Genomic DNA, 23,530 nt, shown 5'->3' with positions numbered 1-23,530 from the left:
TAGTTCTGCAAGGTTCGCTTCTGCAAAGTTTGGAAGGTAGGAGACGAGGTGCTGGCGGAAGTAAAGCTGTGAGGACGTGGCGTCAGTCGTGCTTGGGTAGCTCAGTTGGTAGAGCACTTGCCCGCGAAAGGCAAAGGTGCCGAGTTCGAGTCTCGGTCCGGCACACAGTTTTAATCTGCCAGGAAGTTTCATATCAGCACACACTCCGCTGCAGAGTGAAAATCTCGTTCTGTCTTCTAATGCCTAAATAAGTAAACGGTATAAAATAGATTATAAATGACGTTGCCATGCTATTACTGCTTCACACAACTGTGTTTGCAATTACAAAATTTAATGAATATTCTTGTATCGTCTCTGTTGTTTCCCTAAATCGATAAAGGGGAATCCTGTGAAGGTTTCTTTGAAAGGGGCACAGCCGATTTGCTTCCGCACTCTTGTCCAATCCGATCTTGTGCTCTGTCTCTAGTGACGTTGTCGTAGATGGCACATTAAAACTTAACCACTCTTTCTATAAGAGACGATCAAAAAGTTTCCGTTCGAAGACCGTACATTACAGAATCATTATGACAATCACGCAAAATTGCCGTGGACATAGAGGGAATCATCCCACCGACGCACCATATCGAAGATACCCGTTTGGTATAACCCTGCGCCATGCTGGTGAGGACGTCCGTAACTGCCTGCTGCACATCCTCGTCCTACAGAATCGTCCACCCTTCAAGGCGTTTCTTCGGGGACCGAACGCGTGATGATCGCTCGGGGAGAGATCAGGACTAAATGGCGGGTGCTCGAGTGTCTTCCACTTGAGTTGGCTTAACTTGTGCGATACGACATTTGCGATAAGGGGACGTGCGCTATCATGAAGCAGCTGCACCCCTTGTAGCGCATCGCTCCACAACGGTGGTTTTCGAATGACATGCTGGCCTATACACATTCTTCATTCACAGATAGATGTCTACCGGTGTTTGTCCTTCTGCAGCCAAGGAAAGAAAAACAACACGCTGGTCCTGTTTGGACGCATTTAATAATAACGTCGCCATAGTTCATCTTCCACATTTACTGCACGCACCTCGGAAAGACACGAATGCCACACTAATCCCTAGCCAATATGTCGGTGCTTATATACTCGCAAAGGAGTCGGACTACGTTTCATATACGCTGCTGCAACACCCTAAAACAGAAACTATTTGATCGCCCCTGTCCGTATATCCGAAAACAATGGACTCAGATCGATCCTTACGAGTATCGAGTACATTTGATTAACTTACGGTACCTACCGTCTCATTCTAAGAACGCCTCCCTGCAGTATTATCTAAACATTGGCATTGAGCTGTTTCTTAAGCGTACAAGGAGTGCAGGTGAACATAGAATCCCAAATGGCATAAATTTTACAGACATAATGGACACACCAAGCCGTATGACATCAATGGTTCGACTGACTACGAAACAAACTATCGTTGGTAGATTTGGCAGTTTTATAAATGTTGCAAAACTTTATCGTCGTCAGTGTAGGTTGCTTTGGGGAGAATAAAGGAAATTATTTTGGTATTTTTTCTTTGTTCTGTTGTATTATTCAACTTCTTAAACGTACTTTTATATATGCACGTTAACATACACATGCATTGGCTTATACTGCGTTTCAGATTCCAGTTTACAATGTTACTTAATTTGAGTCTGTCATCCCTTACAGCCCCGCATTTCGCGAAAAATAATATCTTCGTGGCACATATATGCATGTATAAATCAACAAATATGCGTAAATGTGACTGATAACTGTTTTCTTGAACTGTTTCTAGTTATGTAGCAGTCCCAGTGCTTTTTCATCATTCAAAAATGGTTCAAATGGCTCTGAGCACTATGGGACTTAACATCTGTGGTCATCAGTCCCCTAGAACTTAGAACTACTTAAACCTAACTAACCTAAGGACATCACACACATCCATGCCGGAGGCAGGATTCGAACCTGCGACCGTAGCGGTCACGCGGTTCCAGACTGCGCGCCTAGAACCGCTAGACCACCGCGGCCGGCTTTCATCATTCACTGTGCACAAAAATTATTGCAGTAGTTTTAGTTAGGTATGGTTGTGACAACTCATATTTTCCTTGTTATTTAAAAAGTTAAAAAGAGAGAACTGGAGCTCGGCAAGAGCAATTTACCGAGAAGAATTACCTAGAGTGCAAATCCAGAAAACACTGTCGGCTTCTCGTCATTACGTTCTTCCATTACGTCCGCCTTTGAGAGCATATCATTTACTACAGATGTGGAACAGACGCTGTAAGGAATTCGGAGAACCCATGAAGAATTATATGATTTGGAATTAATAAGTGTTAAAGAGATCGATTACTACCTCTTAAAACAATAGCAACCACGTATTAACTGCATGGCTGTGACATTACTGTTATATGGTATAGGTCCACGTGTATGTCCCTGGAAGGCACAAACCCTCAACACAACATTCGGCAACGGTCTCCCATTGTTGACGGAGCACTTACGCGATCTTCTCCAGAAGAGCTTCAATGCTTAATGTTACCACGGAAAACCATTAGCCGCTGGGGATGTGAGAAACTGTGGGCAGGGCTGAAGAAGCAGCGCACGCGTCGGTTCTCACCTCGTGGTATCATTGTGGGACGAAGTGCACTGGTGACTGCACGTGTGAGAATAGCTTTTGTAGTTCTTCCATGTGTAACACAGAAGAAAAGACAGAAAAACATTTCTTATTATTGAATTTTTCTATTGAGATAATGTGTTTAGTTCTGAAATATTTCAGTTCTCGACGGATGTGTAATGTTTTCGTATTCTCGTTAACACTCCTTAGTACAATCGTTATGCTTATCAACAGCTATAAAATTGTGAACAGTATTAGTCAGTAGTACGGCAGTGCTCTTTAGCAGACTGAAAAATTAAACGCAAAAATGAAACATTCCTTCTGTCTTACTCGACAGCATCTCTGTAATTGTACACCGCACTGTTCGTAAATAAACCTCGAAGTATACTTTCAGTACTCTTACGGAAGTAACCACGTTTGAGGACGATATTCATTTAATCAAATTAATCGGGATTTTATTGCTGATTGGCTGCGTTTTTATTGGTAGTTTCAAGGAATTACATCTGAACTCAGAGAAATGTTAGAACAAATGGTGTTATTTCAGTCTTCTAAAATTATTTACGGTCTGTATCGCTTAATACTATTAAAAATTAGATAATATTGTTATTCTGTTTATCGATATTTATTTTGCTCTATGTGGTCTCGGCATTTGCACTTTTACCAAAACCCTGAAAAGACATGCATTTTTGACTTCCGTAGATTATTTTTCATTACGTACCCATGGCATCCAGTGAAAGGAAAATATTTCGACTAACCTTCCCCCCATGAACCATGGACGTTGCCGTTGGTGGGAAGGTTTCCGTGCCTCAGCAGTACAGATAGCCTTACCGTAGGTGCAACCACAACGGAGGGGTATCCGTTGAGACGCCAGACAAACGTGTGGTTCCTGAAGAGGGGCAGCAGCCTTTTCAGTAGTTGCAGGGGCAACAGTCTGGATGATTGACTGATCTCGCCTTTTAACATTAACCAAAACGGCCTTGCTGTGCTGGTACTGCGAACGGCTGAAAGCAAGGGGAAACTACGGCCGTAATTTTTCCCGAGGACATGCAGCTTTACTGTGTGGTTAAATGATGATGGCGTTCTTTTGGGTAAAATATTCCGGAGGTAAAATAGTGCCCCATTCGGATATCCGGGAGGGGACTACTGAGAAGGACGTCGTTACTAGGAGAAAGAAAACTGGCGTTCTACGGATCGCAGCCTGGAATGTCAGAGCCCTTAATCGGGCAGGTAGGATAGAAAATTTAAAAACGGAAATGGTTAGGTTAAAGCTAGATATAGTGGGAATTAGTGAAGTTCGGTGGCAAGAGGAACAAGAGTTCTGTTCAGGTGAATACAGGATTATAAATACAAAATCAAATAGGCGTAATGCAGGAGTAGGTTTAATAATGAATGAAAAAATAGGAGCACAGGTAAGCTACTACAAACAACATAGTGAACGCTTTATTGTAGCAAAGATAGATACGAAGCCCAAGCCCACCACAGTAGTACAAGTTTATATGCCAACTAGCTCGCAGATGTCGAAGAGGTTGATGAAATGTATGATGAGATAAAAGAAATTATTCAGATAGTGAAGGGAGACAAAAATTTAATAGTCATGGGTGATTGTAATTCGATAGTAGGAAAAGGAAGAGAAGGAAAAGTAGTAGGTAAATATGGAATTGGGGTAAGGAATGATAGAGGAAGCCACCTGGTACAATTTTGCACAGAGCATAACTTAATCATAGCTAACACTTGGTTCAAGAATCATGGAAGAAGGTTGTATACGTGGAAGAAGCTTGGAGACACTGGAAGGTTTCAGATTGGTTATATAATGGTAAGACAGAGATTTAGGAACCAGGCTTTAAATTGTAAGACATTTCCAGGGACAGATCTGGCCTCTGACCACAATCTACTAGTTATGAACTGTAGATTGAAACTGAAGAAACTGCAAAAAGGTGGGAATTTAAGGAGATGGGACCTGGATAATCTTAAGGTACCAGAGGTTGTAGAGAGTTTCAGGGAGAGCATTAGGAAACGACTGACAAGAACGGAGGAAAGAAATATAGTACAAGAGGAATGTGTAGCTCTGAAAGATGAAATAATGAAGGCAGCAGAAGATCAAGTAGGTAAAAAGACGAGGGCTAGTAGAAATCCTTGGGTAACAGAAGAAATATTGAATTTAATTGATGAAAGGAGAAAATATAAAAGTGCAGTAAATGAAGCAGGCAAAAAGGAATACAAACGTCTCAAAAATGAGATCGACAGGAAGTGCAAAATGGCTAAGCAGGGATGGCTAGAGGACCAATATAAGGACGTAGAGGCTAGGTTCACTAGGGGTAAGATAGATACTGCCTACAGGAAAATTAAAGAGACCTTTGGCGAAAAAAGAACCACTTGCATGAATATCAAGAGCTCAGATGGAAACCCAGTTCTAAGCAAAGAAGGGAAAGCAGAAAGGTGGAAGGAGTATATAGAGGGTCTATACAAGGGGGATGTACTTGATTACAATATTATGGAAATGTAAGAGGACGTAGGTGAAGATGAAATGGGAGATATGAAACTGCGTGAAGAACTTGACAGAAAACGGAAAGACCTAAGTCGAAACAAGGCCCTGGGAGTAGACAACATTCCATTAGAACTACTGATAGCCTTAGGAGAGCCAGCCCTGACAAAACTCTACCATCTGGTGAGCAAGATGTATGAGTCCGGCGAAAGACCCTCAGACTTCAAAAAGGGTATTATAATTCCAATCCCAAAGAAAGCAGGCGTTGACAGATGTGAAAATTACCAAACTACCAGTTTAATACATCGCAGCTGCAAAATACTAACGCGAATTCTGTACAGAAGAATGGAAAAACTGGTAGAAGCCGACCTCGGGGAAGATCAGTTTGGATTCCATAGAAATGCTGGAACACGTGAGGCAATATTGACCCTACGACTTATCTTAGAAGATAGATTAAGGAAAGGCAAACCTACGTTTCTAGCATTTGTAGACCTAGAGAAAGCTTTTGACAATGTTGACTGGAATACTCTCTTTCAAATTCTGAAGGTGGCGAAAGGCTATTTACAATTTGTACAGAAACCCGATGGCAGTTATAAGAGTCGAGGGGCATGAAAGGGAAGCAGTACTTGGGAAAGGACGGAGACAGGATTGTAGCCTATACCCGATGTTATTCAATCTGTATATTGAGTAAGCAGTAAAGGAAACAAAAGAAAAATTCGGAGAAGGAATTAAAATCCATGGAGAAGAAATAAAAACTTTGAGGTTTGCCGATGACATTGTAATTCAGTCAGACAGCAAAGGACTTGGAAGAGCAGTTGAGCGGAATGGACAGTGTCTTGAAAGGAGGATATAAGACGAACATCAACTAAAGCAAAACGAGGATAATGGAATGTAGTCGAATTAAATCGGGTGATGCTGAGGGAATTAATTTAGGAAATGAGACACTTAAAGTAGTAGATGAGTTTTGCTATTTGGGGAGCAAAGTAACTGATGATGGTCGAAGTAGAGAGGATATAAAATGTAGACTGGCAATGGCAAGGAAATCGTTTCTGAAGAAGAGAAATTTGTTAACATCAAGTATAGATTTAAGTGTCAGGAAGTCGTTTCTGAAAGCATTTGTATGCAGTGTAGCCATGTATGGAAGTGAAACATGGGCGATAAATAGTTTAGAAATGAAGAGAATAGAAGCTTTCGCAATGTGGTGCTATAGAAGAATGCTGAAGATTAGATGGGTAGATCACGTAACTAATGAGGAGATACTGAATAGAATTGGGGAGAAGTGAAATTTGTGGCACAACCTAACTCGAAGAAGGGATCGGTTGGTAGCACAAGTTCGAGGTATCAAGAAATCACCAATTTAGTATTGGAGGGCAGCGTGGAGGGTAAAAATCGTAGAGGGAGACCAAGAGATGAATACACTAAGCAGATTCAGAAGGATGTAGGCTGCAGTACGTACTTGGACATGAAGAAGCTTGCACAGGATAGAGTAGCATGGAGAGCAGCATCGGACCAGTCTCTGGACTGAAGACCACAACAACAACAACAAGTTGATACTCATCGGTTTTTTTTCTTCTCTTCAAGGTTAGACTTGGACAGAATTAATTCTGATATCATTAATTTATGTCTTCCTACATCCGTTTTTCATTTTTGAGGGTAATTTTTGATTGTTTCTGGTAAATTATGTTCTGACATCTTTTGTTCAAAAATGGTTCAAATGGCTCTGAGCACTATGGGACTAAACATCTGAGGTCATCAGTCCCCTAGAACTTAGAACTACTTAAACCTAACTAACCTAAGGACATCACACACATCCATGCCCGAGGCAGGGTTCGAACCTGCGACCGCAGCGGTCGCGCGGTTCCAGACTGTAGTGCCTAGAACCTCTCGACCACTCCGGCCGGCAGACGTCTTTTGTAACTGTTCATACTACCTTCCGACGTTTCTTCTTCTTCTTTTAATTTCGACGATCACGCTGTTTCAACCGTGCTATTCCTTTTTCTTGTGCCCGGACTTTAAGCTGAGGTGACGAAAGTCATAGGACATCTCCTAACATCGCATCGGATCTCCTTTTACCCGGCGTAGTGCAGTAACTGGACTTCGCATGGACTCAACAAGTCGTTGGAAGTCCCCTGCGGAAATATGCAGCCATGCTGCCTCTGTTGCCGTCCACAGTTGTGAAAGCGCTGCCGGTGAAGGATTTTGTCCCTCTCGATTATGTCCCATAAATGTTCGATGAGTAGCCAAATCATTCACTAGGATTCTCCAGAATGTTTTTCAAATAATCGCGGACAACTGTGACCCAGTGACATGGTTCACTGTCATCTGGAACATGAAGTCCATGAACGGCTGCAAGTGGTCTCCAAATATCCGAACATAACTATTCCCAGTCAATGACTGGTTCGCCTGGACCAGAGGACCCAGTCCATTCCGCCCACACCATTATGGAACCACCACCAGCTTACACAGTGCCTTGTTGACAACCTGGATCCATGGCTTCGTGGGGTCCGCCCCACACTCGTACCCTACTCTCAACTCTTATCAACTGAAATCAGAACTCTGAACAGGCCACGGGTTTACAGTCATCTAGGCTCCAACTGATATGGTCACAAGCCCAAGAGAGTGGCTGTAGATGATGTCGTGCTGTTAGGAAAGGCATTCTCGTCTGTCGTCTGCTGCCATAGGCCGTTAACACTAAATTTGGCCGCACTGCCCTAACGGACACGTTCGTAGTGCGTCCCATATTGTTTTTTGCGGCTGTTTTGCACAGTGTTACTTGCCTGTTAGTACTGAGAACTCTAAGCAAACGCCGCTACTTGCGGTAGGTAATGGAAGGCTTTCGGCCACTGTGTTGTCAGTGGTGAGAGGTAATGCCTGAAATTTGGTATTCTCGGTCACACGTGACCTCGGAATATTGAATTCCCTAACGATTTCCGAAATGGAAAGTCCCTTTAATCAAGCTTCAATTACCATACCGCATTTCAGTGTCTGTTAATTCCAGTCGTGCTGCCATAATCACGTCGGGAACCTTTTCACTTGAATCGCCTGAGTGGAAATGACAGCTGCGCTAACGCATTGCCCTTTTATACGCGACACTACCACCGTTTGTATGTGTGTATATCGCTATTCCTACACTGTTGTCACCTCCGTGTCACTTTGGCCCTGTATTACTGCATTATTTTCCAATGTTGTGTCTACCTCGCTTTAATCTCCTTTGCGTCAGTTTTTAGTTTTGCCTGCGTTTGGAAACCAAAGTGCTCTTGAAGTTTCTTCTTAAATCGAATGCGTTTGTGGATATCCTCCTGCGTCATCCTCGCCTCATACAAGCCTCTTTCTACTTCGGTGAACCACGCCTCCTTAGTTTTCATCTGGAGAAAGAAGATCCGACTGTTCACCCTTGTAGGACTCACACAAGCAATGTAGTCTTATAAAACAATCCTACTTATACGAATGGTGTGTGTGAGCTTTTTTATATACAGGGTGGTCCATTGATCGTAACCGGACCAAATATCTCACGAAATAAGCGTCAAACAAAAAACCTAAAAAGAACGAAACTTGTCTGTCTTGAAGGGGGAAACCAGATGGCGCTATGGTTGGCCCGCTAGATGGCGCTGCCATAGGTCAAACGGATATCAACTGCGTTTTTTTAAATATGAACCCCCATTTTTATTACATATTCGCGCAGTATGTAGAAAGATATGAATGTTTTAGTTGGACCACTTTTTTCGCTTTATGATAGATGGCGCTGTAATAGTCACAAACATATGACTCACAATTTTAGACGAACAGTTGGTAACAGGTAGTTTTTTTTTAATTAAAAAACAGAACGTAGGTACGTTTGAACATTTTATTTCGGTTGTTCCAATGTGATACATGTACCTTTGTGAACTTATCATATCTGAGAACGCATGCTGTTACAGCGTGATTACCTGTAAATACCACTTAATGCAATAAATGCTCAAAATGATGTCCGTCAACCTCAATGCATTTGGCAATACGTGTAACGACATTCCTCTCAACAGCGAGTAGTTCGCCTTCCGTTATGTTCGCACATGCATTGACAATGCGCTGACGCATGTTGTCAGGCGTTGTCGGTGGATCACGATAGCAAATATCCTTCAACTTTCCCCACAGAAAGAAATCCGGGGACGTCAGATCCGGTGAACGTGCGAGCCAATCCACCTGTCATGAAATATGCTATTCAATACCGCTTCAACCGCACGCGAGCTATGTGCGAACACCCATCATGTCGGAAGTACATCGCCATTCTGTCATGCAGTGAAACATCTTGTAGTAACAGTAGAACATTACGTAGGAAATCAGCATACATTGCACCATTTACATTGCCATCGATAAAATGGGGGCCAATTATCCTTCCTCCCATAATGCCGCACCATACATTAACCCGCCAAAGTCGCTGATGTTCCACTTGTCGCAGCCATCCTGGATTTTACGTTGCATATTATGCTGGTTTACGTTACCGCTGTTGGTGAATGACGTTTCGTCGCTAAATAGAACGCGTGCAAAAAATCTGTCATCGTCCCGTAATTTCTCTTGTGCCCAGTGGCTGAACTGTACACCACGTTCAAAGTCGTCGCCATGCAATTCCTGGCGCATAGAAATATGGTACCGGTGCAATCGATGTTGATGTAGCATTCTCAACACTGACGTTTTTGAGATTCCCGATTCTCGCGCAATTTGTCTGCTACTGATGTGCGGATTAGCCGCGACAGCAGCTAAAAAATCTACTTGGGTATCATCATTTGTTGAAGGTCGTGGTTGACGTTTCACATGTGGCTGAACACTTCCTGTTTCCTTAAATAACGTAACTATCCGGCGAACGGTCCGGACACTTGGATGATGTCGTCCAGGATACCGAGCAGCATACATAGCACACGCCTGTTGGGCATTTTGATCACAATAGCCATACATCAACGTGATATCGACCTTCTCCGTAATTGGCAAACGGCCCATTTTAACACGGGTAATGTATCACGAAGCAAATACCGTCCGCACTGGCGGAATGTTACGTGATTCCACGTACTTATACGTTTGTGACTATTACAGGGCCATCTATCACAAAGCGGAAAAAGTGGTCCAAGTAAAACATTCATATTCCTTTACGTACTACACGAATATGTAATAAAAATGGGGATTCCTATTTTTAAAAAATGCAGTTGATATCCATTTGACCTATGGCAGCGCCATCTAGCGGGCCAACCATAGCGCCATCTGGTTTCCCCCTTCAAGCTAGACGAGTTTCGTTCTTTGTAGTTTTTTCGTTTGTTGCTTACTTCGTGAGATATTTGGCCCGGTCACTATCAATGGACCACCCTGTATATGTTGGGTTAATGGTTGTGTCGTCTTCTGAAATCATTATTTTCTTTCACTAGACCAAGAGTTTCCCTCAGGCCATGTATTTTTTCTCTTATTTATAATTTCTTGGTAGGAACGTTTTTGTTCATCCAAGGGATTCTGAGACACGTAGAGTTTCCGGTCGTATTATTGTACAGTAAGACTGAATATTGGCGGAAATGAATATTTGTTTCTTCTTGTAGATATTTTGAGATATTTGGTTATTTGATATACTGTTTCCATTTTTCTTATCCGCGATACAAATCATTCTTTATCGGAGGTGTTGGAATCTGTCCACTCTCCTAAGCATTTAAATTTCTCTGTTTGTTAGTTATCCCCTTAACCTACTCGTATAGCGTAACCTTGTGAAACCCAGACCTGGATCGAATCTGTGCGGTGGATTAATGACCGTGGGATGGTACACTGCCCAGGCTCAGTATGCTTTTTAGGTGTTTTCCCACGCAAATTCTGGGCTGGTCTCACAAATTCTGACTCAGAGAATTATATACACAACAGTTAAAATACATTAACACAGAGAACAGAGTTCACACGATTCACAGACAGATGGCGCACTCGATTTTCTTCCATTAGGTTACCATGACGATGTGGCGCCAGGAGGGGCTTCTGGCCACAGAGTTAAATAATGAAATACAATATTTCAAATTCTGGGACACTATACGCAGTACTAGACGAGATAAACGCTAGTGAAAATATGAAACAAAGTTAGATATGTTCTTCTTCTACTTTTACTTCTAGTATTCTAAGTACCGACGTGGTGTTTGTTATACACTACTGGCCATTAAAATTGCTACACCAAGAAGAAATGCAGATGATAAACGGGTATTCATTAGACAAATATATTATACTAGAACTGACATGTGATTACATTTGCACGCAATTTGGATGCGTAGATCCTGAGAAATCAGTACCCAGAACAACCACCTCTGGCCGTAATAACGACCTTGATACGCCTGGGCATTGAGTCAAACAGAGCTTGGATGGCGTGTACAGGTACAGCTGCCCACGCAGCTTCAACACGATACCACAGTTCATCAAGAGTAGTGACTGTGTAAGTAGGCTGTTTAGGTTTTTATATTGGTAACGCCACGTAGCGCTCTGTATGAAAATCACTGGCTGTGGCTGGTTGGCATTGTTGTAATACTCGCCATTGTAGTGTTGGGCAGTTGGCTGTTAACAGCGCGTAGCGTTGCGCAGTTGGAGGTGAGCCGCCAGCAGTGGTGGATGTGGGGAGAGAAATGGCAGAGTTTTGAGAGCGGATGATCTGGACTTGTGTCCATCAGAGACAGTACATTTGTAAGACTGGATGTCATGAACTGCTATATATATTATCACTTTTGAACACTATTAAGGTAAATACATTGTTTGTTCTCTATCAAAATCTTTCATTTGCTAACTATGCCTATCAGTAGTTAGTGCCTTCAGTAGTTTGAATCTTTTATTTAGCTGGCAGTAGTGGCGCTCGCTGTATTGCAGTAGTTCGAGTAACGAAGATTTTTGTGAGGTAAGTGATTTGTGAAAGGTATAGGTTAATGTTAGTCAGGGCCATTCTTTTGTAGGGATTATTTAAAGTCAGATTCCGTTGCGCTAAAAATATTGTGTGTCAGTTTAAACACATTCATGTATAATTTTTCTAAGGGGATGTTTCATATGTCGACCCTTAGCCGAGGATACCCGACTGGAATCTTCTGATTTTCTTTTTTTTTTTTTGTAGTTTGTGTAATTAGTGTAGCTATTGTTTATTGCTAGCACGTAATTATAGTTGTAGTTTTTCATTGTTGTACAATAAAACAGTTGTGACATGTATGTAGATTTGCACCAAGTATTTCACAGCTGCGCTTGCAATTAACGAGATATTATTTTCAGTGCTATGTTAATGTGTTTTCTTATTTTGCTCTTCATATTGTGCTTTTTTGTGTTGTTGTGTGAAATATTGTTGTTATATCCCAGCCAGTAATGCCACCCTAGCCCGCTGCCAAAAGGTTGGCAGCATCAAAGTCCGGACGCCGTCCGCATAAGCAGCGCCAGCGAGACAGGAAATCGCCGCAAGTCTGCGCGCGCCACCGCTGGCTTCTGGGTTCTTAAGCGCTGGAGTCGCGAGCGCTAGGACAGTTCTGTATTCGCCGCTCAGTTGTATGCTCGCCACCGAATTGTGTACTTGCTAGTCAGTTGTGTGTTCATCGCAGCAGAGTTGTTGTTTGTCGTCAGCCGACGCTGACCTAGCCGCTCCGACTCAAACTAGACAGATTTCTGTAGACCCGGAGTTCACTACTGTGTTTCTGTATCTTCGTTAATAAAGATAAGTACCGACTTTATTTAATCAGAGTGTTTGTGTTTTCATCTTTCTGTTCACTGTTCCAGCGGACCGGTCGGCCCGCTATTAAAAGTGTGGCGGTGACTTCGTAAGCCGTTTCTACAGCGAATTGTTTGTCGCTACGAACGCCGCCGCAAAACTGGCGACGAGGACTTCCGAACTCGTGTGCAGGGCTGGTTGAACTTGTTTCTGGTTATACTAATTATAGCGATAAAATTTTGGGGGCTGGTTTAATTTGTGTTCACTATGTCTGCCGAATTACAACAGTTGATCTTGTTACAGAGTCAGCAAATACAAAGTCTGGTGGAAGCAATCGCCAAACAAGCGGCTAATCCTCCAACACAAAAGGAACAAGCACAGGCAGCACCACCTTTCCGTGCTTTTGATGCATCAAGAGAAGAATGGCGAGAATATTTCGCGCAGTTGCAGGCGCACATGACAGTCTACAAAATCACAGGTACCGAGCGGCAGCTTTATTTAATTTCCACTGCAGGCGTGGAAGTCTATCGACTACTTTGTAAGTTGTTCCCGGAATTCCAGCCAGAAGCTTTAGACTATGACGTTGTTGTTAACAAGCTTGCTGAGTATTTCGAGTCGCGAGTTCATGTGGCAGCAGCCAGATTCAAGTTCTTCAGATTAAAGAAACTGCCACATCAATCTAATAAACAGTGGTTAACCGATTTACGGGGCCTCACCCGTCAGTGCCGATTTAATTGTGTGTGTGGAGCTTCCTACAGTGATGTCATGTTACGAGACGCTATTACTCAAAACATTGCAGATTCTCGTATTCGTGCTGCTATCTTAGAGACTGTGATGAACATCATTGAAGCCCAAGATACTTTTGACTATGCTGAGTGTGAGTTAGATCAGCCATGTATTTCTCAAATTGCCTGTGCTAAGCAAGTTCTGTCACGCCCGCGGCCCCACCGGCAGAGTCAGACTGTAAACACTAGCCGGCCGCGTCATGTTAAACACATTCGTCAGCCGCGTGTGCAAAATGATAGAGTTAAGTCTTGCCCTAAGTGTGTTCTTGCTAATCCACATGAACGTTGCCCGTTAAGAAACGCGGTTTGTCACTTTTGTCAAAGGAAAGGACACATCCAGACTGTTTTTTTGCGTAAACGCGAGAACAATTCTAGTGCTGCCCAGCCCATGGATATTCATGTTCTTCAAAGCCAGCCCGCCCAGAAGGTCGCGTTTAAAGACTCTTCCACGGTTCGTGTGGGTAATAAACTTGTTCGCAATAAGCCACCCACCCAGCCCTCTGCTATGCGACCCAAGCGTAATTCCAACGCTGTAAAAAGTAATGTACAGACTGCAAGTGAAGCGGGAGTTGTTGTTCCACCCGCCCAACCCACGAGTTGTCGTAAGCAGCGAACGCGCGCTACACGCGCTGCTTTTGTGTCTTCCGCCTCCACTGCGCCGATCCAGAGACAGTGTAATAAACTATTTGTGAAGCTACGCATCCAGGATAAGACCTTCAATTTTCAATTAGACACTGGTGCGTCTGTGACTCTCATAAATAGTGCTACGTATGCGGCTATCGGCCGCCCTAAACTTTCAGCGGCAAAACATTCTTTGGCTACTTATAGTGGAGAACAAATTCCTGTGTTAGGTGTATGTAGCGTGCCAGCCACATTCCGTGGCAATACAAAAACAGTTTCATTCACAGTGCTCCGCGCTACAGACAGTGTAAACATTTTCGGATTAGACTGTTTTGACTTGTTTGGCCTGTCTATCCAAGACAATCTGTTGCAAATTAATTCTGTTGTTGTTCCCCAAGACAGCATAACCGATTTGTGTAAACGATACAGTGACATATTTAAAGACGAACTAGGTTGTGCTGCGAACTTTGCCGCTCATATTACGTTAAAAGATAATGCTCAGCCTCGATTTTGTCGTGCTCGTCCAGTGCCTCACGCCCTCCGGGCACCTGTAGAAGATGAACTTCGTCGTTGGCAAAACAACGGTGTTATTCAACCCGTTTCAGCGAGCCAGTGGGCTTCTCCCTTAGTTATTATAAAGAAACCGTCTGGCAAGTTACGTTTGTGTGCTGATTTTAAGTCGACAGTTAATCCTCAGACTGTCATTGATTCTTTTCCTTTGCCGAGACCGGACGAGCTGATGGACAAGTTAGGGGAAGCTCGTTTCTTTTCCAAAATTGATCTCCGTGAAGCATATTTGCAATTGCCCCTCGACGAGCAATCACAACAGTATTTTGTCATAAACACGTCGTTGGGGTTGTTCCGTTTTCTGCGTTTGCCTTTTGGTTGTGCGTCAGATCCAGCTGTTTTTCAGCGTTTTTTGTCACAACTTCTGGCTAATGTGCCATCGTGTTGCAACTATTTAGACGATATTGTTGTGTCCGGTCGGACGCCTGCCGAACATTTCCGTAATTTGGAGTGTTTGTTTACAGTGTTGTCTCAGGCAGGCCTACGTTGCAACATCGATAAATGATCATTTTTCCTTACGGCGATGGAGTATCTGGGACATGTTATTAATGCTCAAGGCATTCATCCCTCCCAGTCACATTTAGCAGTTATTCGTGATTTGCCCGCCCCTCGCAATCTGCATGAATTGCAAGCAGTTCTTGGCAAATTGACATATTATATTAGGTTTATACCTAATGCATCACAGATTGCTGCACCGTTGCATCGTCTCCGCCGTAAGAATGTTCCGTTTGTGCGGTCAGCTGATTGCCAATCAGCCTTTCAGCAGCTTAAAGAGGCTTTATTGAATGATCGTTGTCTGGTCCATTACGACCCTAACAAGCCTCTGGTGTTAGCTTGTGATGCCTCTTCTTTTGGCCTCGGTGCTGTGTTGTCTCACCGAGTCGGTAACACTGAACGTCCTATTGCGTTCGCATCTAAATTGCTAAACAAAGCTCAGTGTAATTATAGCCAATTGGACAAGGAAGCGTTGGCTATTGTGTTCGGTGTCACAAAATTCCATCACTACCTCTATGGTAGACCATTCTATTTAGTAACAGATCAAAATCCCCTGACGTCACTGTTTCATCCGTCTAAACCAGTTCCTCAGCGGACAGCTCAGAGACTACGACGTTGGGCTCTTTTGTTATCACAATACCAGTATGAGATACTGTATCGCCCTACAGCTCAGCATGCAAACGCTGACGCGCTTTCTAGATTGCCTATTGCTGCGGATGATGTCTTCGATTCCTCTGACGACTCTTGCCATCAGATTGACGCCGATGAGCATCAATCCCTCCGGGATTTTCCGATTGATTATCGTCAGGTGGCACGTGAGACAGCTACGGATCCTCATCTGAGTTTACTATTACGTTTTGTTCAACGTGGTTGGCCGTCCAAGGCAAAGGACATATCGGATCCTGTGGTTCGTCGCTATTATCCGCAACGTCATCTGTTGTCTGTTTCGCACGGAGTTTTGCTGTTACGCACCGAGAATGACCAGCTTCGTGTAGTGGTTCCCCAAGTGCTCCAATCCAAGGTCCTCGACTTGTTGCATCAAGGTCATTGGGGAGTGGTCCGCACCAAGCAGCTTGCCCGCCGTCATTGTACATGAATCGGCATTGATAAGCAGATTACGCAGATGTCTACAGATTGTTCGACGTGTGCCGAACACCAAGCTGCTCCGCCTCAACGCTATTTTGAGTGGGCACGCCCTGCCGGTCCCTGGCAGCGAGTACATATTGATTTCGCTGGTCCATATTGGCGTTCTCGTTGGCTCATCGTGATAGATGCATTTAGTAATTTTCCGTTTGTTGTGCCCACGCAGTCTACAACGTCTGCACAAACTATACAGGCGTTGACTTCAATTTTTTGTATTGAGGGTCTTCCAGAAGTTTTAGTGTCTGACAATGGTCCACAATTTACCTCTGTTGAATTTAAATGTTTTTGTTCTGCCAATGGCATTCGCCATGTTCTTACTCCGCCGTTCCACCCTCAATCGAATGGTGCACCGGAACGTTTTGTCCGCACATTCAAGGATCATATGGACCGCCTTCGTGCTACGCACTCTCGTCAGCAGGCCCTCATCACGTTCCTGTCGTCGTACCGGACCACGCCACGCGACGGCCCATCGCCTGCGGAGCTTCTCCACGGCCGTCGTCATCGCACCCTACTACGGTTGTTGCACCCCCCGGATCGACCCGCCGCTTCTGAGCATCACACGCGTTTTCAGCGCAACGACGCCGTTTTTTTTCGGAGTTTATCACGGTCGCCGTCGTTGGGAACGTGGTACCGTGATAAATGTCCAGGGTCGCGGTTTTTACACTGTTCAAGGTGCTACTGGGGTGCACAACAGGCATCAGAACCAGTTGCGCCGCGCTGGCCGCCCGGATTCTGCCGCTCGTTCTTTGTCCACAGAATTGGTCCGCGGCGGGTTCCAGCCGCGCCTTCCGACTTCGCTGCCGCCCCCAGGGCAGCAGCAGCAGCCGTCGCCGCTACCACGCCGACAGCCCGTCCCGTTGATGCCTCCCGTGCAGCTTCATCCGGGAGCGCCCCAGGTGGTCGCTCCGGCGCCTGCGGTCCCTCTTCAGTCGCCACCGCCTTCGGAGCTGATGGACGTCGACCCCTCAGCCGGGCCGCCTTCCCAAGCGGTGGCTGTGCAGCCTGTCCTGCAGCCGCTTTCATTGGGCACCCCCAAGGCGTCTGACACCGCAGCGGCTTGTCCGGCGCCCACTCAGCAGCCGTCGACGCAGCGTCCCGACGCCCCGTCGCGTCCAGTACCAGAAGCTGCGCCCGTGGTCACAGGCGTGCACCCTGACCTCGGTTTTCAGTCGGTGTTTCCCGAGGCCCCGCGCAGCCAATGCTGGGGTGCGGACCGGGGACTGCCACCGGCAACAGTCTCCTCCCCGGTCTCTTCTGCTACGCCTGCGGCCAGACCCCTCCCCCGCCGTCGACGCTCGCCACGTCATTACTCAACGACGGTGCGGCGATTTGGGGGGGAGGAGTGTTATATCCTAGCCAGTAATGCCACCCGAGCCCGCTGCCAAAAGGTTGGCAGCATCAAAGTCCGGACGCCGTCCGCATAAGCAGCGCCAGCGAGACAGGAAATCGCCGCAAGTCTGCGCGCACCACCGCTGGCTTCTGGGTTCTTAAGCGCTGGAGTCGCGAGCGCTAGGACAGTTCTGTATTCGCCGCTCAGTTGTATGCTCGCCACCGAATTGTGTACTTGCTAGTCAGTTGTGTGTTCATCGCAGCAGAGTTGTTGTTTGTCGTCAGCCGACGCTGACCTAGCCGCTCCGACTCGAACTAGACAGATTTCTGTAGACCCGGAGTTCACTACTGTGTTTCTGTATCTTCGTTAATAAAGATAAGTACCGACTTTATTTAATCAGAGTGTTTGTGTTTTCATCTTTCTGTTCACTGTTCCAGCGGACCGGTCGGCCCGCTATTAAAAGTGTGGCGGTGACTTCGTAAGCCGTTTCTACAGCGAATTGTTTGTCGCTACAAACGCCGCCACAAAAATTGTGACAATAATGGCGTGTGAAAAACGTAATACTAGGCTCCAAAGTAAACTGAGAAATGACAGTGAAGACGAAAGCAGTGTGTTAGAGCCACCGAGTAATGAATTAACTAATGTTCGAAGTAGTAATTCGGTAATTGTGCATAGGGAAATGGAGCGGGCTGCAAACAATGGTGTAGACTGTGAAACAATTAGTGAACAGGGAAGCATTATCGATCGATCGGTCGGCAACAGCTCGCCTCAGGAATCCGAAATGACAGGACACAATCTTGCAAATACTGTAGATTCAGGTTTTGCGTCCTCACTGTTTTCTCAAATAAGTCAAGACACATTTTCTGCTTTTCAAAATGGGAATATTACCGGTTCAAATGCACTGCCGAATAGCACTGAGGAACATGTTTCAGACACCAGTGCATTGTTATTACAGTTAATGCAACAAATGGGACAAAGGCTACAAAAGTTAGACACAACGCTTGAACAAAATCAGAAACAAATGGGACAAAATTTTCAAAAGTTAGTCACAATGGAACAAAATCTTCGGAAGTTAGACATAATGGAACAAAATCTTCAAAAGTTAGACACCACACTTGAACAAACACGTGAAGATTTAACTACTGAGTTACATAACATTGAATCGAAATGTCAAAAAGTCTGTAATGACGTAAAAACACAAATTTGTGAGCATTTTCAACCTATTTTTTCGCGGCATGAAAATGCATTACAGAATCACGAAGCAGCCATAAATGAACTACAAACCATTGTTCATGAAAATCATGAGACCTTGTGGGAAAAAACTGACTCAGTTGCATCTACTGACTCGGTTACGCTACTTGCAAAAACTCAGGAAAACTTAAAGGACACAGTAGATACTCTGAAAATTGGTTCAGAAAGACACATGGAGGAAATTAGTTCATTATCAGAGAAAGTAGTCGAACTTTCGGATCAGCTAAATAATTTATCTACGAAGGTAGATGAAAATCTGAATGACGCAAAGTTTGGAATGTAGGAGACGAGATACTGGCAGAAGTAAAGCTGTGAGTACCGGGCGTGAGTCGTGCTTCGGTAGCTCAGATGGTAGAGCACTTGCCCACGAAATGCAAAGGCCCCAAGTTCGAGTCTCGGTCGGGCACACAGTTTTAATCTGCCAGGAAGTTTCATATCAGCGCACACTCCGCTGCAGAGTGAAAATCTCATTCTGGAAACATCCCCTAGGCTGTGGCTAAGCCATGTCTCTGCAATATCCTTTCTTTCAGGAGTGCTAGTTCTGCAAGGTTCGCAGGAGAGCTTCTGTAAAGTTTGGAAGGTAGGAGACGAAGTACTGGCAGAAGTAAAGCTGTGAGTACCAGGCGTGAGTCGTGCTTCAGTAGCTCAGATGGTAGAGCACTTGCCCGCGAAAGGCAAAGGCCCCGAGTTCGAGTCTCGGTCGGGCACACAGTTTTAATCTGCCAGGTAGTTTCATATCAGCGCACACTCCGCTGCAGAGTGAAAATCTCATTCTGGAAACATCCCCTAGGCTGTGGCTAAGCCATGTCTCTGCAATATCCTTTCTTTCAGGAGTGCTAGTTCTGCAAGGTTCGCAGGAGAGCTTCTGTAAAGTTTGGAAGGTAGGAGACGAGGTACTGGCAGAAGTAAAGCTGTGAGTACCGGGCATGAGTCGTGCTTTGGTAGCTCAGAGCACTTGCCCACGAAAGGCAAAGGCCCTGAGTTCGAGTCTCGGTCGGGCACACAGTTTTAATCTGCCAGGAAGTTTCATATCAGCGCACACTCCGCTGCAGAGTGAAAACCTCATTCTGGAAACATCCCCTAGGCTATGGCTAAACCATGTCTCCGCAATATCCTTTCTTTCAGGAGTGCTGGTTCTGCAAGGTTCGCAGGAGAGCTTCTGTAAAGTTAGGAAGGTAGGAGACGAGGTACTGGCAGAAGTAAAGCTGTGAGTACCAGGTGTGAGTCGTGCTTCAGTAGCTCAGATGGTAGAGCACTTGCCCGCGAAAGGCAAAGGCCCCGAGTTCGAGTCTCGGTCAGGCACACAGTTTTAATCTGCCAGGAAGTTTCATATCAGCGTACACTCCGCTGCAGAGTGAAAATCTCATTCTGAAATTCTCTCATTGTTTTGCACAAAAATCAGTATCTGTCAAACCCTTACAGCCCCTCAGAACTCATCCGCATTTCCTTAATCAAATTGCCTGAACATTTACGACATACTATTTTGGCAGGACGTTGCAAAGACGACATTGAAGCTTTTCATGGACTGTTACAAGAATTGGAAATTGACACTGACAATCGCGGATCGCGAAAACAGGAGCACAACAATTACAGGTCACAACCGTCACAATTCCGCGATGACAGAAGTAATAAATGGACACGACAAGGCTATTCTTACAACGTAAATCGTGACCAAAACAGACACCACCCTTATGACAACCATTGGCAGAATAATAGTTACAGAGAAAGATCGCACTTCTGTAGTAATGAATATGATAGAGATAACCATAGAAACAGACAATATGGGAACCAAAACAATTATTATCAGGGGAGACGGAATAACTTCAGACGCAACAGTTCAGCGCGCAGTTACGATTCAGGGAGAAATTCTCCACCACGTGACCGACAAGAAAGAAATTATGGAATCAACTGACATGACGACAGACGATATAATCATAACGACAGACCTGAATTTTATCAGAACTGGCGGGATTCAAACAGAGCAGGGCACTCTCGACAACGTGAATTTGTAGAAGTTAGATCTCCAAATCCTAATAACGACGCACGCCAACAAAGAGACAGACAATGACTTGCACCACAGGCAGCCACGTGCGCCGGCTGGCTCAGAGAAACATAACATAGACGCTAACTTTGAGAAAAATTTTAGCATTCCTGACCGACATGTACCCCATGATAATTGCGTTCAAGTTGAACCTCTGCGTACTAGGAAGAGTAACGGATTGCACCACATTTCACATTTAAAACCGTTTATTGAGAGATAATCTGCTTTTTAACTTGGTCTTTGCCATAAAATTTTTCACTTCACGTTACTAGTACAATTTTTCACACTGAGAAACTGTTAACATGTAACAATGTTTTGAAGTTAACTATCTAGCCTAGAACCTAGGGAACATATTTAGACAGTATTTACGAGTGCATTGTTATAGCGAACAGACGACACAGTGTTCTTGTGTGTGTACATTCTTGCTTGTTAGTTGCACGATTACGTAACGACTATAAGGCTCACATACTTAGAATATGTACCGGTACTGCTCATGAGATTTTAATAAACATTTTGGTTTACTTGAAAATACATTCTGGATTTAAAGTACTTTCTGAGAGATACCAGATGACACAGTGGTTAGTTTATTTGACAGCTACACGATTATATCACGACGCTACTAATGAGTGACACAATTTACATTGTTGCTTTTGCGGTGTATCTGTTTTATATCTGCACAGTTTTTCTGAATTCTTCTGGAAAGTAAAACTTGTTTTAGTTGTAACTTTTGTGGTATAGCTGCAATGAGACAGCCTTTTTCGTAGCACAACAATACATTACAGTATAGTACTTCCTTGATCACGGTACTGTACGTAATAACTACAATATCTCTACGCATAGCTTTTCGCCTTTGTTTATTATGAGGTAAGTACATTGACTTCCATAGAACTTTGCTTACAGAGGACGATAATTACGACACTTGGCACATTTTTTACCCTTAAGTAATGACAGAGATTGTCTTACAACAAGACACATAGTTTAGCGCTACAGTACACGTATTTGAGTGATTGATTTTTTACTTAAAACATTTATTTTTAAAAATTTTTTAATTACAAAGAAAGTTTTCCGTGATACATTTCATTCCATTGCTGTAATCCGTAACACCTGAGGGTATAATTACATTAACCCTCAGGGGGTACACGCCTACTTTGTGTACCATGTGTTTGGCAACCACAAGGAGCCCTAGCTAATATGGTATTTGCTTATATAACTTTACACATCGGTACCATATTTCTCTAACACAGAAGTACACAGCTATCTGATTATTTAACAGAGAAAGAAACAGATGTTTACGTAATTACATGGTTGGATAACTTCACACTTATGAAATTGTATTTTGTCTGTACTTTGTGAACTGTTCATATTTTTTCGGAACCATTGTGATACTATGAGAGCTTTGAATGATGTATTTGGTATGGGATAATGATTTTTAAAGTACGTTTCAGGTAGATGACACTATTGAAATGAGCAGAGAATTTTTTAGGTTTTGAAATTATTGCAGAAAGCTACGACATTTTTGAGATTTGACTGAGGTGTTATGATGTTATTATTATGACAACGATGTGTATTATGCTGTTGAGGTATATTTATGATCAATAAGCTGATGCTGTATGAGGAATTTGATTATGCTACGTATTTATTATGATGAAATATTGAAGAATTGTCGACGAATATGTATATGTGTTATAAGGTAAGGAATAATGAGTAGTGGCTAGGAACTCTGGTTTGTGAAAAAGGTTGTTGGAAACCAAGAATCGTACTTTAAGAGTTATGAAATGTATGTACATGCGTGAATGTATCACAACGCTGGCGAAAATTGTTTGGACACTGTTACATTCATAGGATTTTGTTTCTACACATTTGCAACGCAAATTCTCGACCTGTGAAATTTTTTATATGAGACTGTCACTGTAGTGCCAACTGGTGTCGTAAATATTTCGGTAAGAAAGCTAAATGACCTTGACGTAATGCGTTATGGGCGACCAGCTGTGCGAGTCGCCTGGAGAAAAAGCCATTAGGCGGAGAAAAAAAGAGACCATTAACCTCGCTATTGACATTCCTTTGTAGAAAGCATCACAAATATGACACGCTATTACTTGGAAACATATGATTATACTGTGGAGCACGTGCTTTGTGCTACTTGCTGTAATGCTTATGAATTGATGAGAAACATTTTACATCTATTGTCTTTCTAGTTGAGAGATCATTTTGTTTAATATCTGGTTTCCAGCTGTGTTGCAGCATTGGTTTTATAAAATCAAATTAAATGCATTTGCTAATGTGAACACTTTCTGCCAACAGATCTATTAAATAATAATTTTATGATCCAAATTCTTCGAAAAAGGAGTACTTGGAATGGAAAGAACAATAAGAAGGGATTAATAACAGTAACTGCATACATAATTTTCTTTTCAACTACTCGGTAATTTTTTATAGAATAAGTTTTTGTGGTGCACCACTTTAATGATATAGACATTAAGATGTGAATAGACATTTCCCTTATCTTTATTGTTGTCCTTAGTGTACTATTTTTTCTGCTTGAGCTT

The sequence above is a fragment of the Schistocerca piceifrons genome, chromosome X, assembly GCF_021461385.2.
Source record: "Schistocerca piceifrons isolate TAMUIC-IGC-003096 chromosome X, iqSchPice1.1, whole genome shotgun sequence".
Classification (NCBI taxonomy): Eukaryota; Metazoa; Arthropoda; class Insecta; order Orthoptera; family Acrididae; genus Schistocerca; species Schistocerca piceifrons.
This window is presented reverse-complemented; position numbering follows the sequence as displayed.